The sequence below is a fragment of the Pleurodeles waltl genome, chromosome 5, assembly GCF_031143425.1.
Source record: "Pleurodeles waltl isolate 20211129_DDA chromosome 5, aPleWal1.hap1.20221129, whole genome shotgun sequence".
Classification (NCBI taxonomy): domain Eukaryota; kingdom Metazoa; phylum Chordata; class Amphibia; order Caudata; family Salamandridae; genus Pleurodeles; species Pleurodeles waltl.
The window spans coordinates 904,653,506-904,673,180 of record NC_090444.1 but is presented as its reverse complement, the minus strand read 5'-3'; positions in this window follow the sequence as shown (position 1 = coordinate 904,673,180).

Genomic DNA, 19,675 nt, shown 5'->3' with positions numbered 1-19,675 from the left:
GTAACTGCAACAAAGGGTCCTAAAGAGACACTTTTCTTCAGCAACCTCAGCTCCAAGTCGGCAACTGCAACAGTTTCCACAGTGTGCATGCTCTGGGGACTCCCTTTCTTCATCCTGCACCAGAACGACTGAAGAACTCTCCAGTGGAGTGACAGAGTCACTCCCCTGCTCCGAGCAGGCACCTTCCAAGGTGACGACTGGTACTCTGGGACTCCTCTCACGGCGATGAGCCTGCTCCTAAGGATACAGAGGGTGGACACCATCAACATAGACTGTCCTGACATCCTGCTGACGCAATTTGGACGAGGTAAGGCCTTGCCTTCCCCAAGAACGACGGTACCCCTGTGTTTTATGTCTTCTTAGCTTCCTGAGGCCTCTGTGCACTCTTTGCAAAATTCCTTCATGCACAACCTGGCCCAGGTCCCCAGCACTCTACCCTGTGACGCTCAACTCACTGAGTTGATCTCCGGAAGTGTGGGACCTTCTTTTGTTGTGCTGCATCAACCATGTTTTGCACCTCCTTTGAACCTGGATTGTGTGGCTTCTGGGGGTGCTGTCTGGCATTCCGAGGGCTCCCTAAAGTGCTGAGAGCCCGCTCTTCCTCTTCACACAGAGTTGAGGCCCACAGGTCCCTCCTGGGTCCATCCAGCACCATTTTGATGAAAAATGCACTTTTGCTGTAGCCAAGGCTTGTTGGTGCCTTCCATCACGAAATCCCGTCTGCAACGATCTTCACGCCGTGGGACATCTTTTGCATTATGCAGGAACCCGCTGGCATCTTCCTAGGGTGCATTTCTGCAGTATTCAACTAACAAGGGACTCTTCTTTTGCACCCTCTTCTGCGTTGGCAGGGGCTCCTGTCCTTCCTGGGACTTCTTTCAACTTCTGAACTTGGTCCCCTTCCTTTGCAGGTCTTCAGGTCCAATAATCCAGCAGTTGTTCTTTGCAGACTTCGTTGGCTGCTGCAAAATCCACAAAACAAGGTGTAGTGTGTCCTAAGGAAACTTGCAGTACTTTCCTCCTGCTTTTCTGGGCTCTGGGGTGGGGCAATTTACTTACCTTTTCTGTATTCTTACTCTCCCAGCGATTCTGCACACACTACACTCATCTAGGGGGGAATTTGTGATTCACATTCCACTTTTTAGGGTCGAGCCTGCGTCGCATGTGCTTGCGCATGCGTATCTCTAGCGAGACGCTTTAGATATTTGAAAAGGGCTCGGAGCCCTGTCGACATCACATCAGTGTCTTTCATTGGCAAGTTAGCTTGCTTGTTATAATCCGCTTCTTTTGATTAGTGGAAGGCACGCATACGTCATGCCTTTTCTGTGGTTAGCCCTCCTCGAGCGCAGCGACCAAGTACCGAAAACATGCGAGGTTCGCTGGGGTTGTGGACTACTTTTTCTCTGTTTTTGGAGCGCGATCTCGCTGGGCAGAAGTCGAGTGGTTTGGTAATTGCATTTTTGCCAGTTACGTTCATAATTGCACTTTGATTGTCCCTTCAAAAGGCTTGCCTGCAATTGGTTAATGTCCCTTCCTCATCCCTCCTTATCGTCCTTTGTTTCCTCCCGAGGAGTACCGCATAACTTCACCATCTTTCAGCTTTTTTCTTGATCCGTTCGTTTTCAGGGACTTTTATTTTTATTTTGCTCGTCCACAAGTTGTTGGGCACTCTTCCTTGCCTTGGTTAAATAATTGAGAGCTGTTAGTTTGTTATGCAAATGTTTTTCTCGAAGTTTAGTTGTATTTGTGTGTTCCTTTAGTTGGTAGTAAGTTACCTTGGCTGTATATTTAGTTGGAATTTCAGATGTAATACATTTACTTTAATTTCAATACGTGGCGCGTCCGAACATTGTTTACTCATCCACGACTCAGCCCTTCTCTCGTTTGCAGCTTTTGCTTGCCTTGGATAAATAATCTAGAGCTGTTAGTTTGCTTGGGAAATGTACTTGTGGACGAACGTATTTATTTCTTTGTGCCTTTTGTTGTTAAGAAGTTACTGTGGCGGTATATTTATTTTGTGATTTAGATTTCAAACCTTCTATGTTTTCGGAAACGTAGCGCATCTGAACATTGTTTACATGTGTGAGACTTGTCAGCAGCACTTCTTTGTCTTTTTTTATATATTAAAGAGGAGGTAGTGCATTTCACAAATGTATTTGGGGAATGTTTTTTATTTACAGTGTTCCTTGACTGTTGTGAATGCATAGTGACGATTGTGCTACGATGCCTGTTGTTAGTTTGCTTAAAGTTTTTTTTTCTCTTTTGATACGTTGTAACAGTGTTGTTTCTTTCAATTTCACGTTTGTGTCCATAGGAATTTATATGGTATTTGTACGTTAGCTTAGATTTCCCATGCATTTTTAAAATAGCTCTGAAAAGGTTTTTTTTTTTTGCCGATATGGAACACATGATCCGTTCGTTTTATGGTTATTTATCTATTTGGATACTCATCCACAACCTGTTTTATTTGGATATAAAGATTTATTTAGCTTCAATATGTAGCACGTTGGGATATTGTTTTTCTTGTCCACAACTCCTTTGCCGACTCACTTATGTTATTTGCAAGGTAAATCTGGTGTTTGAAGTCAGTGTGACTTTCCATTTTTAAAATTTTCTTTGAGTGGATTTTTAGGTTCGAGTCTCCGCTAGCATGCGCTTGCGCATGTGTATCGCTTGCGAGACGCTGTAGTAGTTAGAAAAGGGCTCAGAGCCCCGTCCATGTCACGTCAGTGTCTTTCATTGGATGGTGGGCTTGCCTTTTAAGATCTGCTTGCTTTCATTAGTGGAAGGTATGCATTCGTCATGCCTTTTCTGGTGGTAAGCCTTCCTCGAGCGCAGCGACCAAGTACTGAAAACATACAAGGCTCGCTGTTTTTGGTCCGGTTTGTGGACTACTTTCGCTTTGCATGACACCGACCCTGTTACATAGTTAATTGCACTTTTGCCGGTTATGTAGATATTTGCTGATAGGTTTCATTACGAGTGAACTGGAGCAGCGCGATCGCGCTCTTTTGTTCCATTTAATGAGGCAAGAAAAGTCCAGTTGAGAGTTTACAACTGCTAATAGCTCTAACTCAGAGAAATGCGAGACCCGTTGCATTGCAAATGCTTGTTTAGTATATGGTTTGTGTTGCCCTAGACCTATTTTCTCCCAATACATCCCATAGGATTTCCTACTGTTTGCATTGTTCTATGACTATTTACTTGTCTAATTTTGGTGTCTAGTGTATATATTATGTATAATACTTACCTCCAGAAGGAGTATTGTCTCTAAGATATTTTTGGTACTGTGTCACCCACATAAATTCCTTTATTTTTGGTAACACTGAGTATTGTCTTTACTTGTGTATAAGTACTGTGTAACTATAAGTGGTACTGCATGAGCTTTGCATGTCTCCTAGTTCAGCCTGCCTAAGCTGCTCTGCTATAGCTACTTCTATCAGCCTAAACTGATAGAACACTACTACTTCACTAATAAGGGATAACTGGACCTGGTATAAGGTGTAAGTACCCAAGGTACCCACTACAAACCATGCCAGCCTCCTACACTATTTAGATGTTACAGTCCTGTAGACAGTATACTGACGGTGGATTGCTGATGGAGGGAGAACGTCACTGGACCCAAAGGACACCATGCATGGCACTGGCCATGGAAGAGAGGTAAGTCTCACACACATACACACACACACACACACACAACCCATACCTTAGCTATATGTGTCCCCCTGCACTATACACTACACAACACACCACATACACACATATCCATTGTCATTTCACCTCAACACAACACCAACTTGCTGAAATCACCGATTACCATACATCCAAGACACAGCACACACATTGTTCACACTGCACCCACAGACAACAAAAGCACTTCAATCAACACAACTACATACTTATTTACACAAACACACAAGCACAACTACACACATCACGATAACCACACAGCAACACTCACCTGAATGTTACACACAGCAACACAACCAAACCAACACAACAACATCAAACCCACATGCATGTGGCACACATAGAGGCACAACTACATCAACCACTTCAGCTCCCTCTGCCTCAACAAGCCAATCACCTTGTGCACACACTTACAGGTACTGACTCACATACACACCTGGTAACACAACATCACAGGTCCCCTTGCAATGTGCATACATGGACATAGTTGACGGGTGTGAATGTAACGTCACTGTGGTACCATAATTCATTTGGCAATGAATAATGACACCGCAATGACGGTTGTATATGTGTGCAATATGTGTCTTGTACCAGTGTATCCCCATCCATGTCAACCACAAATGTGTTCCTGACATAGGCATGTCACAGTAATTCAGAAAATTACTGTGAGTTATATATGATTGCAGTGGGCCCGTGCCCGTATGAGGTGACCACACAGCGTACACTGCCAATGCGGGTTACCTATCTGTCAGTCCAGCAAAGGGGGGTGTTTTCTCTGTGGTCCGGTGGCAGCAGTGGCGGAAGGTGTTGTCCAGTCATGTCCAGTCTAAAACCAAAGCAGAATGAGAAAAAAAAATGTTTTTTACCTCAGTTTCCCCCAATCCGCCAACTCAGGTATTGTGGTCAGACCACCATAATTAGCTTGGCAGCAAGGCACATCCAAATCTGCTTGGCGGTAAAGGTGGCTGGAGTCTGCGCTCATTTCCAATTCTCAAGGGAGCCATTGAGGTGGCTGGAGATTCTTGGCAGACCTTGCAGGGCTCCGGTGGTCTCTCACCTATCGTCCCACCAACACCTAAATCGGGCAGGTGGACCGCCAAGACAGTGGACTCGTTTTCCAATGGAAAACCGGCAGCAGGACCATTACTGCCAAGATCCAAACAGACCCCCTGTGTCTTTTTCATATTCAGTTTTAATTCTGTTGTTGCTTTCTGAAATTTTCAATGATCTTCAAGATAATATTAATTCCCATGTGTTGCTGAGTACTGCTATGTCACTGGGAAAGCCTAGAGTGATTATTTGTTCAATAAGCCCACCGAAGCCAAATGTACAACTCTTGCCATTTTTCTAAAGATCGTATATTAGGAGATCCATGGCAATATTAAACAACCGTGGGGATAGTAAGCCACCTTGTTTTACCCCAGATTTCATTGTTACTTCGGGTACATACCCTTCAAGTTTGTAGATGAGTCTGTGTATACGTTTTTATTTAGATCTCGCATATATGATGGTACACTATGTCTATCAAGACTTCATATGATGTGACCATTGCTGACAGAGTCAAATGCTTTTGGAATGTCTATGAACACCACTGCAAGAGAGTGTTTACTTTTTGTGCCCCTTTTATGACATTTTGTTGCAGTGTCAGACGTCAGAGGATGTCTTGTCAGGTTTTCAAGAGATTCTTGTACTTGATGAGGCCCTTTTGTATTGTAGTCAGATTTACAAAAGAGGTAAGTCTTTTGGTCAGGAGTTTTGTAAATAGCTTCATGACTGCTGTGATGTTAATTGGTCTCCAATTGCTTATGTTGTTAGTTCATAAATTGGTACATTCTTTGGGACTGGCATTGCTCAGTTATTTTTTATACATTTTGGAATTCTTCTAATTAGTGTCCAAGTTGACATTATTTTGGGCATCATCCTTCGTTTTTTTGTGAACACTGTATAGGTTGTTCAAAGCAATATTGTCAGGCTCTACTGCTTTGTTTAAGTTAGAGTCTTTAAATGCCTTTGTAACTTCAGGAAGTATTAGTTCTTTTCACAATTGTTCGTATTCCCAGTTTTCTGGTATTCTGTCAATTGGAATGAATTTTAAGTTTTTCTTATTTTCTTTTTCAATAAGGTCTTCGTAATATTGAAAAATGTCATTGGCACTGATCTGGCAAGTGCCATCTTCTGCACCATCATTGACTATGCTGGCATTTTTTTGTCTTTCTTGAACACTGTCTGATACTCCTTTTAGCTACACTTAGCTTTCGCGTATCTTTTCTTGTATGTTTTATTGAGGGTTTCATCTTTCTTATCTTTCTTTGATGAGTTAATTTGGGCTGAGACATTTTGATTCTCATCTTGAAAAGTGCTCATACTCTTATTTTCATTTGGGGTTCATTGCAAATAGTTTTAGATGTATATTGCTGGTATTCTCTGAGATAAAGCTCCCAAATTCTTTAATTAAGTCAAAACAAAACTTTGTGATGTAGGTGTTTGAATATTATTTGCACTTCTGATATTCCGCCATTTAATTAAAGTAAGTTAGTGACTTTAGGTGTTGTTTTTCTGTTAATAAAGACTCTACGCCTTCCTTTTATTGATCCCTGTGATAATACAGGTTCATCATTGGAGTCACTTTAAATATTGGTGGGTCCTTGCTGCACATCTTTTGCAAATTTGTTGCTTCTTTCCTCCTCTATCGATCCTCTTCTGTAAATTTTTTCTGTCTTCAGTGTCAAAATGTGGAACCATGAATGCATTTATGTTTCTTTTGTTTTCAAGCACGGCCAGGGCTCCAGGAGGTCGGGTGTGTTTTAGCCGACAGGTCCCTCTGTGACTTGGCCTGCACAGATTACAAGAAAGGGGGGTTGATTGCTCCAGATTATTAGGGACAGGGGACCCACTTGTGTGGTCGTTCTCACCCAGGTGCTGCCATAGCCGAGATGGGGCCCACTGGGGCCCGAGGGCATGAATTAGCAGCTGTGTTCAAGCTCTGTCCGATGGGCCCTGCGTCCCAGCTTGCATCCCAGAGAGCAGGCAGTGATTCAAAGCTGACATCCCTGTGAAGGGCGGCCTGCTCAGTGGTGGTTTAGCCAGCACCTAATCTGAGTGCAATGGCAGGCCTGACCTGGAAGTCCAGATGAAAGCACTTTTAACTCTTCGAACCTAATCAGGGCTTTAGGAAGTCAGATGTTGTTCGCTCCAATGGCCTCCTTTTGATCTCTGTGCAAGAATTACAAGATAGGTAGGTAGCTTTTCTCCAGATTATTAGGAACAAGGTGTTCCATAAAGTCAGGTCTCTGGCTCACCTCACTTGGCTTGATTTGATGAAGGCAGGATGATAAACCTCTGTAATCCCTCAGGGTTAGAGAGTTAATAATGTAACAGAGAAAAAAATCGGGAACATGTTTTTGTATTAATAAGTTGTAGAGGTAATTTATGATTCCTTTTTATGTTAAAAAAATGTCAAAGAAGAGAGGCGAGGAGTGTGGCTTAAGACAGATTTGGTCTACTTTCCAATTAAGAATTAGCAGCTCCAGATAGTCATCTGGTCTTTCGATTATATCATTGTTCTCTGTGCTTCCGATTTCATTTGATCAGGGATCCCGGTCGTAGAGAAAATCATGGAAATCCTTCTTCTGTTGCCTTTGGATGGAGAGTACGTTAATACCAAAAAGTGAGTTGTGCAGTGACAGCATGTTGGGTTTTTCAACACCTGGCACAGGCTGCTTGCAGTAGAGGTTTGCTTTTGTTCACAGTGATGAGATTGAGGAACCATCAACATTCCTTCAGTCTATCCTGGGTACTTTGTTGTAATTAAATATATATATATAAATATATTTGCTGAATTGTACCAGTGCCCATCATATTTGCGTTGTTTACATGGAGTTCAGTTTTCCTCTTAATAGCCCTTGTGTTTACTTTGATGCAAGTTCACCATGTGACAAGTTAGGTCTTCTCATGAGTCTCCACAATGAAGCGCCTTTTATCACATTTATAACTCTTGGGGATACATGTTAACATTTATGTTGAATTTGACTTATATGAAATAACAGGTTTTGAGCTATTATTTGTATGTGATTCATCTGAAGCAGTGTTTGAGATAAAAACACATTTCACAAGTACATGAACACAAAATATGGATGAACCAATGAAAACATTAGCCAATGGACTGATTACAAAGGCTTCTGAGTGACGCTTTTGTCTCAAGTCCTACACCGTTTTTTTAGGGTCGAGTCTGCGTCGCTTGCGCTCGCGCATGCGTATCGCTAGCGAGATGCTTTAGGTATTTGAAAAGGGCTAGGAGCCCTGTCGATGTCACGTCAGTGTGTTTCATTGGCAAGTTGGCTTGCCTGTTAGAATCCGCTTCTTTTGATTAGTGGAAGGTACGCATACGTCATGCCTTTTCCAGTGGTGAGCCCTCCTCGAGTGCAGCGACCAAGTACAGAAAACATGCGAGGCTTGCTGGGTTTGTGGACTACTTTTTCTCTGTTTTCGCAGCGCGATCTCGCTGGGCAGAAGTCCAGCGCTTTGCATGCTATCGACCTTGTTTCTCAGTTAATTTCACTTTTGCCAATAGGTATTATTAGTGTGAACTGTAGCAGCGCGAATCGCGCTGATTTTCTTTTTTTTAAGCAAGAAAAATCCGGTTGGGAGTTTACAACTGTCAACAGCTGTAACTCCGACAAATGAGAAACCCTAGTGCATTGCAAATGCTTGTCTTTGTCTGTTGTGGACTTCGAACCTCAATAACTTTCTATGGTAGTTTTGAAAAAAGACACAAATGCACATGACACCTGGTGTTGTCATTTGATAGTGACCCTAATGTTATTACGGTTTTATGGGGTTTAAGTTCGAGATGTCCTAAAATGGCGAAATATAACGTATATGTTTATCAACAATTGATGTCGAAGGAGTGTTTTTCCCTGCAAGTGGCCTGGAAAGAGAGCTTCGCCTTTCTAAAATCAGTACTCTGAAATGTCCATAACAAGCCCAGTTGAAAGCATTAAATTCACAAGTATTCCATCAGTTTTGTAACAGATGGTCAAATTATCACCTTGGTTCGTCTGCACATGCCTGCGCTTGATGAAAGAGAAGGAAACAAACTGAAATGTAGACTACTAAAAAACACACACGGAATTTGTCACGGAACATGTTCCTGTGTTTCCTTGATGTCTGAACCAGTCTGTTGTAACAGCTGGTGTTTGCATGATCATTTTAGGAAAATTGATTTTACTTATAGGCGAAAGATTATTTATATTCTCCATTCTGAAAATTTTGGTACACGATCCAATATTTAGAAAACTAAAAAGGTAGGGATTTCTGACAACGAGGCAAAACTTTGAATTTTGCCAGTGAATATCTTTTTTTAGTTAAACATAGAGTTCGCCTATAATTAGCTCGAAATTAAAATCATAGTTAAAAATATAAGTTCATTGTTGTTGGGAATCAGTGTATTTTTTTTGGTGTGCAAAAATATGATGAGATCTAGAAAAGCAGCACACAGTTGAATAGTGGACAAGATTGTGAACTGAGGAATAAATATTGTATTTACACATTTTCAAAACTGACAATAACCACGATTCTGTTTGCTTGTGAGGTAGTATTGAGGGAAGATTGCCAGACTACTTCTGGAAAACAGTGTGTTGCGTGGATGGTTTAACTTAGGTCACAGTTCACAAGATAGTACAAGCCTATAATTACAGCCATTCCAAGTCTGAACTTTGACACACTGTTTTGTCTAAAATTTTAAAGTGACATGTTTGCCATGTTATGTCTCCCATGCAATTTGAAATGACCAGTTGTATCAAACCATTAAAAAAAAGAAAATATTGCCCAGTTGAGACAAACAGTTGCTCACTGTGTGTCTGGGAGTGAAATTTAGTTCGCGTTTCTACGAAAGTTACAAAAAGTGTACGCAGCAGGGGACAGTACACTGTGTGGCAATTGTCCAGATTTTGACATGTCAAAATCAACATAAGTAGTGTGTTCATAGGAGGACGCATGTCAGTTTCTCTGGAAGAGATGCATATAAGTATGTGCAGACTTTGATATCGAGTCCAGATGCGACGCAGATCAGCATGTCAGGAAGAAAGCACAAATTAAAATGGTGCGCATCAGCATGGCCTTCAGAAAGGAAGACAAAGTAATTGCTAATTTTACTGTGTCCAAGACAAAAGTTGTGTCCAGGGGAGACACAGGTCAGCATGTCCGAAAGAGAACACAAAGTAAAGCACTGGTGGTCTGCTTGTCCAGAAGGGAGCGCAAACCAGTGGGTAATGGCTGTGCAGTGTTGAAGTGGTTTGCAAGTTAGTGTGTGCCTGCCACAACACAAGTTAGCATGTCCTTGCTTGAGTCCAGAAAGGAACAAAAATATGTGAGCTTCAGAGGCGGTTGCACGGCATGTATAGTAGGAGACACAAACCAGTGACTGGAATGTATACGTCAACTTGTCAAGGAAGAAATAATCTGAGGGTTTAATAGTGACATCAGAACCGATTTATTAACATTTTACACTGGGTTTGCATCACAAAAATAAAGTAAATTGGTTCCAAATGTTTATTTGGAATTTACTTTCCAGTGCACGATCCACTTTGCAATACTTTGGGTCAAGGGGCGATCCAGAAGTGGTAGATGGATGTTCTCATGCAATTACCCATGGTTTTTGATGTACGGCCCTGTCTTGCAATAACATTGGACAGGACTTTGTGCTAAAAAATAAAGCCTCTTTGAGGCAAGAGTTAAATAGATTTGTTATTTCTTCAAACATCTCCAACTTTGCATGTGTGCTGCACTGTACAGCATTATCAAAAGTGGGAGAAGTTTTAAAGTTTATCCAGGCATAGTATTTTTTACTGGAAGGGTATGCTAATCATCACACACCACAGTGTGGTATGGGGAAAAGGTTGCCTGATGCGAGGCAGCCAGTAGTGTAGCAAAGATGCAATGGACACTGGTGCAAGCAAGAAAGTAGCCCATTACCTGCTGTCGAGGTAGTAATATACAGCAAATGTCAAGGTTCATTGGTTCCCTCTGGGCTCTCGGCCCTGGTACATAGCACCTGCAACACCAATGGTACCTACCCTCTTGTAGCCAGCTGATTGTGCACCAGGGCAGGGACGAGAGCAGGTGCACCATATCTCTGGTGTTGTCCTCTCTCCCTCTAGAGCAAACCTAACTCAGCACCTTTTGTTGCTACGCTGCACCGTAAGATACATTAGCATCATATTTTTGGGTATACTGCTTAAAGCCTGCACTTACTTGCATGATTTGCACGTAGTCTTTTTCTCTAACTATACCTTTGAAACAGGCTGTGGAGGAAAGACTTTGTTCAAATAGGGAAGGACGGCAATGAGACTGTCAACATATTAGTCTTTTAACCTCTTAGCTGCTGGGCCGTTCCCCCCGTGCTGAGCCCTTTTTTGGCTATTTGGGGTAGTTCGCACTTAGGCCTTCATAACTTTTTGTCCACGTAAGCTATCCATGCCAAATTTGCATCCTTTTTTTCCAACATCCTAGGGATTCTAAAGGTACCCAGAGTTTGTGGTTTCCCCTGGAGGAGACCAAGAAATTAGCCAAAATAGAGCAAAAATGTTTTTTTAAAAAAAACAATTGGAAAAAACGGCTGCCGAAGAAGCCTTCTGGTTTTTCCCCTAAAAATGGCATCAACAAAGGGTTTGCGGTGCTAAAATCACCAGCTTCCCGGCTTTCAGGAAAAGGCAGACTTGAATCAGAAAACCACATTTTTCAACACAATTTTGGCATTTTTCTGAGACATACTCCATTTTTACAATTTTTTGTGCTTTTAACCTCCTTCCAGTTAGTGACAGAAATGGGTATGAAACCAATGCTGGATCCCGGAAAGCTAACTATTTTTTAAAAATAAACAAAATTCTGAATTCAGCAAAGGTTCATTTGTGTAGATCCTACAAGGTTTTCCTACAGAAAATTACAGCTGAAATAAAAAAATATTGAAATTAAGTTGAAAACATCAGCCATTTTTCTTTATGTTTTAATCTGTAACTTTTTCCTGGGATGTCAGATTTTTTAAACCAATATACCGTTATGTCTGCTGGACTCTTCTGGTTGCGGGTATAAATGGGGCTTATAGGTTCATCAAGAAACCTAGGTACCCAGAGCCAATAAATGAGCTGCACCTTGCAGTTGGTTTTCATTCTATACTGGGTATACAGCAATTCATTTGCTGAAATATGAAGAGTGAAATATAGGTATCAAGAAAACCTTTGCATTTCCAAAATGGGCTCAAGATAAGGTGTTGAGGAGCAGTGGTTATTTTCACATGTCTGAATTCCGGGGTGCCCATACCAGCGTGTGAATTGCAGGGCATTTCTCAAATAGATGTCTTTTTTACACACTCTCTTATATTTGGAAGGAAAAAATGTAGAGAAAGACAAGGGGCAATAACACTTGTTTTGCTATTCTATGTTCCCCCAAGTCTCCTGATAAAAATGGTACCTCACTTGTGTGGGTAGGCCTAGCGCCTGCGACAGGAAGTACCCCAAAACACAACGTGGACACATCACATTTTCCCAAAGAAAACAGAGGTGTTTTTTGCAAAGTGCCTACCTGTGGATTTTGGCCTCTAGCTCAGCCGGCACCTAGGGAAACCTACCAAACCTGTGCATTTTTTAAAACTGGAGACCTAGGGGAATCCAAGCTGGGGTGACTTTGGGGGCTCTGGCCAGGTTCTCTTACCCTGAATCCTTTGCAAACCTCAAAATGTGGCTAAAAAAACATGTTTTCCTCACATTTCGGTGACAGAAAGTTCTGGAATCTGAGAGGTGCCACAAATTTTCTTCCACCCAGCGTTCCCCCAAGTCTCCCGATAAAAATGATACCTCAATTGTGTGGGTAGGCCTAGCGCCCCCGACAGGAAATGCCCCAAAACACAACGTGGACACATCCCATGTTTTGACAGAAAACAGAGCTGTTTTTTGCAAAGTGCCTACCTGTAGATTTTGGCCTCTAGCTCATTCGGCACCTAGGGAAACCTACCAAACCTGTGCACTTTTGAAAACTAGAGACCTAGGGGAATCCAAGCTGGGGTGACTTTGGGGGCTCTGGCCAGGTTCTGTTACCCAGAATCCTTTGTAAACCTCAAAATGTGGCTAAAAAAACATGTTTTCCTCACATTTCGGTGACAGAAAGTTCTGGAATCTGAGAGGAGACACACATTTCCTTCCACCCAGCGTTCCCCCAAGTCTTCTGATAAAAATGATACCTCACTTGTGTGGATAGGCATAGGGCCCGCGACAGGAAATGCCCCAAAACACAACGTGGACATCACTTGTGTGGGTAGGCCTAGGGCCTGCGACAGGAAAGGCCCCAAAACACAACGTGGACACATCCCATGTTTTGACAGAAAACAGAGCTGTTTTTTGCAAAGTGCCTACCTGTAGATTTTGGCCTCTAGCTCAGCCGGCATCTAGGGAAACCTACCAAACCTATGCATTTTTGAAAACTAGAGACCTAGAGGAATCCAAGATGGGGTGACCTGTGGGGCACTGACCAGGTTCTGTTACCCAGAATCCTTTGCAAACCTCAAAATGTGGCTAAAAATACACATTTTCCTCACATTTCGGTGCCAGAAAGTTCTGGGATCTGAGAGGAGCCACAAATTTCCTTCCACCCAGTGTTCCCCCAAGTCTCCCGCTAAAAATGATACCTCACTTGTGTGGGTAGGCCTAGCGCCCGCGACAGGAATGGATCACTGAAGGGTCAATGGTAGTCCTTGCATGAGGGCTACTGTTAACCCTGGAGTGATTCATTCCTGAAGCAGGCAATAGGCGCAGGCACACAAGAGGGGTTGTGTTTTTATCAGGACAAGTGGAGAAACACTGGGTGATATGAATTTTGAGGATCCCTGCACATTCCTGTAGTTTCTCTGATAAAAAGAAAGGAAAAATAGTGGTTTTATTCAACGTTTCACTTTTGCAGGGTATTCTGGGTAAGAAAACTTTGTTAAATCCAAACACACCACATTTACGTGGGCTGCCTTGGGTGTCTAGTTGTCAGAAATGTCTGCGTTTGATAGGTTTCCCTACATGGCTGCTGAGCCCAGGACCAAATACTTAGGTGACTGTCTTAAAAAACGAGGCTGTTTGTGGTAGGTAATTTTAATGGCTCCCTGCAGATCCCTGGACTTCCGCTTATTGGAATGCAAGGCAAATGTGTTTTTTAAGCACATTTTGTGATTTCAAGGGGATTCTCGGTGAAGGAAAACTGGTGAGAGCCACACAAGTCCTGCACCCTTGGACTCCCCTGGTACTAGTTTGTTAAAGTTAACCCACCACTCACACTGGTTGGTTTTAGCACCTCCAGAAATGATGGTTTCAAAGCATGAATACTTATCAAAGTATCTGAATATTGAAACCAAGCCTTCTGAAGGTGGGCCATAAAGCCGCGTCCAGACACCAACCTCTTTATGGTCCATTCACACGCCATTCACGCACAACAAACAACCCTTTCATATTGCCAGCCACGGGCCCAATCCAACCAATCACTGCACTCACATTAACTTACCGCTGCCAGACAAGGGGCCATCACATTCACACGCCACAGAACGGAATAAGTTTGACTACATTTTACCACCTGTCAAGTAACTGCCTCCTTCTTCCTTAACATTACCAAATGCATGCGTAACGAACCTTTACTAATGACTCCTGTGACAGCCACCTGAGGCTCAGGAAGACATGTTTTTCATGCGCCTTTAATGCACTCTCTGTGCTAAATCCAACTCCTTCAAGTTGGTGGATGCAAGTTGGGGGTGTCCGAGTATGCCGTACAAAGCGGTTCCTCAAACTGAGTGAGCATATCTACCTTTGAAACTAAGAGAGACATCCTGGGGATTTCTCATGATGTTACCTAAAGAGAAGGTCATAGGCTAACTGCCTCCTTCTTCCTTAACATTACCAAATGCATGCGTAACAAACCTTTACTAATGACTCCTGTGACAGCCACCTGAGGCTCAGGAAGACATGTTTTTCATGCGCTTTTAACGCACTCTGTGCTAAATCCAACTCCTTCCAGTTTGTGGATGCAAGTTGGGGGTGTCCGAGTATGCCGTACAAAGCGATTCCTTGAACTGAGAGGGCATATCTACATTTGAAACTAGGGGAGACATGCTGGGGATTTCTCATGATGTTCCCTAAAGAGAAGGTCATAGGCTATGAAAAAGGGTAGTGTTTGGTACATAGGGGAGTCCATGAGAACGTAGCATATGTCCCAGTCAACATTATGTGCAGTGATGTGACTATAATGCACTTATACAGCAAACTGAACATCTACTAAGTTCTGATGGAGGATGAACATGATAAGCAGGTCAAACACTGACCTATACAAGTCATTCTCCTTCAGTGCTGGGATGGCACCAATGGGTTTGAATCCATAGGTGTAGATGATGTGCATCTGTACTACCTTTACTATCTGCCTTCTACCTGTGCAATAACCCTGTGAAGGCACTCCTACCATAAGCTTTCCTTACCCATTCATGTTTCTGTTGTCATCAGAGTCCTGGCTAATCCTGTATAATTGCCAAGTGAACCTATACTAGTTGGTGGATGCAAGTTGGGGGTTTCCAAGTATGCCGTACAAAGTGATTCCTCAAACTGAGAGAGCATATCTACCGTTGAAAGTAAGGTAGACATGCTGGTGAAGAAAGGGTACTCCGTGACAATGTGGCATATGTTCTGTCCACTAGTATATGCAGTAGGGGGAATATAATGCATGTTAATTGAACAGAACACCAACCACGTTCTGACGGTGGATTTAGCTCTCAAGCAGTCCAAAAGGAAGTCCATGGTGAAGTAAGATTCTGTGGCTCCTTGCCTAACGAAGCAGTGGCCCTTGGACGTTCGGTATCCATGCACTGCCACTGAAAGGATTACCCAATGGCAGCTCAACCTCAGTCGATTTCCCAGAACTTTGCTTTAGTATGATACAACGTAAAGCAAGTAGGGATACAGAGGCCTGGTTGTGATGGACACTGGGGACAGTAATACCGACTCTCCTGCCTCTTTCCATGCTTCGAGCACACTTTACAGCGACGACATGGACGATCCTTTTTAGGTGTTTTAGGAACACGATCAGCAAAGTGTCGCTCCTGCAGCCTTGCCGCATCCTCCAGAACATATGAGGTGGAGGCTGCTGCTGCTTCTGTAACAGCAGTGAGGCTTTCAATTACAGACAACTGGAAGTCAAGGAAAGTCATGAGTCTTCCTGCGGTTGTCTGACGGTAAACAACATACCCATTATATGTTGCCATCTGAATCTGGTGGGTAAACAGTTTCTTGTACCACGTGCGAGTTTTACGACACGCATTGTATGGTTGAAGAACCTGGTCGTTCTTGTCCACTCCGTCCATGTACTTATTGTGATCAAGTATAGAGATGGGCTTGTGGACTTTGGCCATCTGACCCCAAACCGTGATGAGAGAAGTGCTCTCATCATGAACCGTAGTGAGCACGTATACATCATGCCTATCTAGGAACTTGACTGCGAGCAGTTCGTTAGAACACAATGCAGTACTCTGGGATTTCTGGAGCTTCTTGCAAACAAGCTCCTGCGGGAATCCTTTGCGGTTACAACAAACTGTACCGCAGGCCACAGTGCCAGCTTTGTAGAGCTCACTGAACATCTCTACTCCTGTATAGAAATTGTCCACATAAAGGTTATAACCTTTGTGAAGAAGTGGCTGGACAAGTTCCCATACAATCTTACCAGTGACCCCTAACGCTGGAGGGCAACCTACAGGGTTTAGGGTAGAATTCTTCCCTGTATACACTCTCAAGCTGTACACATAACCAGAAGAGCTCTCACACAGCATGTACAGCTTTATGCCATAGCAAGCTCTTTTGCTCGCAATGTACTGTCTGAAAAGCAGCCGTACTTTGTACAGGATCAAGGACTCATCAACTGCTATATTCTTTCCAGGAGTATAGATCTCTGGAAACCTGGCAGACAAATGTTCCACGACAGGCCGAATTTTGAACAACCTGTCATGATATGGATGGTCCCGGGGCAATGCAGCAGAATTGTCATTGAAATGCAGCATGCACTGCAGTAGCAAAAAACAATCTCTGCTCATGTATGGTGCGAAGATGGGAGTTACCCAAACCGTGCGAGTCGTCCAGTAGGACTGCAAGGTGGGTATCTGCACTAACCCCATTTTGAGCGTAAGGCCCAAAAATATCTTCAACTCCGCCAGCGAAGTGGGAGTCCACTGGCGTGCCATAGAACAGGGCCCTAGAGTGCCTCCGCGCTCCCTCAGAAATTGGTCTGGCACGCAAATTTGTTTGCTGCACAATTTTCTGAAGGAAGTCAACATCCAAAAATAGATAGATGTAGTCGACTGGCAAAAAGTTAGCTGTATTGACTTTACATCCAGCGTCACCAGTAAAAGGTGGAATTTGGGGCTGAACTAAACAGGGGGGCTGCCAAGAGAGCACTCTCTCTGTGCTTGCGGCCGCAAGCATGTGCTCTCTGGGTTCGGCAAACCCAATGTGGTCCCGCTGCCCAGAATGTGCTTACGAAGGGACAGCACGGCTGTCGGCATTGTCTCCTTCAGACTGGAAGAGGTGTCGTCGGATTGGACTCCACAGACTGAAAAATCACTCCCAGATTCTGCCCCATTGTCCTCTCCCTCAGATGCTGTCTCAGTGTCTGCTGTCTCAGTCTCTGAGCCTACATCAGAACTGTCCTCCATAACCCGAGTTAGGGCTTGATCAGCAGTCATCCAACGAGACGCCATCTCTGCTACTGGCTAAACTGTCCCTCTAAATTACTAGCCTACGTAGAAGGCAGATAGTCACAAAATTGCTCGTGGGTATGTTTGTTGTGTACAATAGGAAATGTCGTCACCTTACTTTCGCTTCTTCTCCAATTCTGCAGATTCTCTGAAAACACTGAAAAAAACAAAAAAAGAATGTATTACTTCACCTTACCACATACCCATCATCACAGCCTTCAGCGCTGGTGGCACCCAGTGCAACAGTCATTTTTGGTGCTCTGCCTCCCATTACCTCCTCTTCTAATTCCCTCAGTACTACCCAGCAAAAGTGCCACTCATATCTCCATAGTCCCCCTGGCATAACATTTGTTTTAAAGCGCAGGTAACGCTTTCCTTTACTAATCCACTCAGCTAAATACATATAAATGTATATTCTTTGCAGCAGGACAATAAACCATCTTCGCTACTTTATGGCAACTGCCACTACAGAAAAGACATACATGCATGCATAACAAGAATCTCACCGCACTCCACGAGGTTCAAATTGGCATGTTTTATTGCAAGCAACAGCCACCTATGCGTTTCGACTCTCAAGGAGTATTGATCACAGTAAACGAGTCCCTCTTTTCTTTCATTTTGTATACTTGCAATAAAACATGTCAATTTGAACCTCGTGGAGTGTGGTGAGATTCTTGTTCACAAAATATTTTCGAGGTTGCTCTCCTCCATCACCGAGCACCGGCAGTGGAGTGCGCTGCGCAACAATCTTTTAACCAATTTGTTTTGCATATATATATATAATATATATATATATATATATTAATAAACAAAGTTCCAAAAGGATACCGGGGCACTCTGCGGATAATGTAGCATCCATTTTATTCATAATTGGCAACAGCAGACGCGTTTCGGCAGCAATTTGCCTTTTTCAATGCTGAATTTTCCATAAACAACACGTAATGATTTAAATACGTTTTGAAGCACTTTCATTGGGTAATTGATCATAGATCACAAAAACGGACTGTTGTTTCTCCGTGTGTCTTTTGTTCCAACATACCGCCATCACAGTGTGTATCTTCGTATTTGCTCTCAAATGCAGTGTGAATACAAGAATCAATACTTCAGTAGTTCTATTATTTCTGAACCAACACTGCACAGTCTTTATAATTCAGAAACTGTTGGCTGCAAGAGAACCCAAAGTTGTGCATAATTTTAAGAATTTCATGAAAGCTGCTTTCCTCGTTGCCGCATTCTAACCTGTGTAATATGCAAGTCCGAAAGTGAGGTCTTAGTAGCACTCACTTATCCATTTAGTAATGTCCCATGTAGGCGGGCATCGCACTTACTGTAGTCTGCGGCGGTTCTGGCAGTTCAAATTAATCATACATTCCAAATGCCACCATAGAACTGCCGAACACCTTCAAACGGGTGCCTCAGTCCGTGCTGGTGGCTTCAAGTCATATGTTAATAATCAAAGTTCCAAAAGGATACCGGGGCACTCTGCGGATAATGTAGCATCCATTTTATTCATAATTGGCAACAGCAGACGCGTTTCGCCAGCAATTTGCCTTTTTCAATGCGGAATTTTCCATAAACAACACGTAATGATTTAAATACGTTTTGAAGCACTTTCATTGGGTAATTGATCATAGATAACAAAAACGGACTGTTGTTTCTCTGTGTGTCTTTTGTTCCAACATACCGCCATCACAGTGTGTATCTTCGTATTTGCTCTCAAATGCAGTGTGAATACAAGAATCAATACTTCAGTAGTTCTATTATTTCTGAACCAACACTGCACAGTCTTTATAATTCAGAAACTGTTGGCTGCAAGAGAACCCAAAGTTGTGCATAATTTTAAGAATTTCATGAAAGCTGCTTTCCTCGTTGCCGCATTCTAACCTGTGTAAGCGATCCATGGCCAGAAAACGGTGCCAGGGAGGCATCGATGGAAAGGGGAGAGCCTCCCCTTTCCATCGATGCCTCCCTGGCATCTGGAGAGGCCGTTTTGGCCTTTATTTCCTCACCGGAGCAGAAGAGGACTCTTACCTGATCCGCTTCTGCTCCGGTTGGGTAAAAAAAGTGACGTCAGCGCGCCGCGAAGGGTGGGAGGGGGGCGGGCTGGAGACGCAGAAGTTTTTCTGCGTCTCCTGTGGGGGAAAAAAAATAAAAAATAATCCTCTGGACCCGCACCAGGGAGGGAGAGTGGGCGTCGGCCAGTGGCCGACGCCCGCACTTATAGGGTAA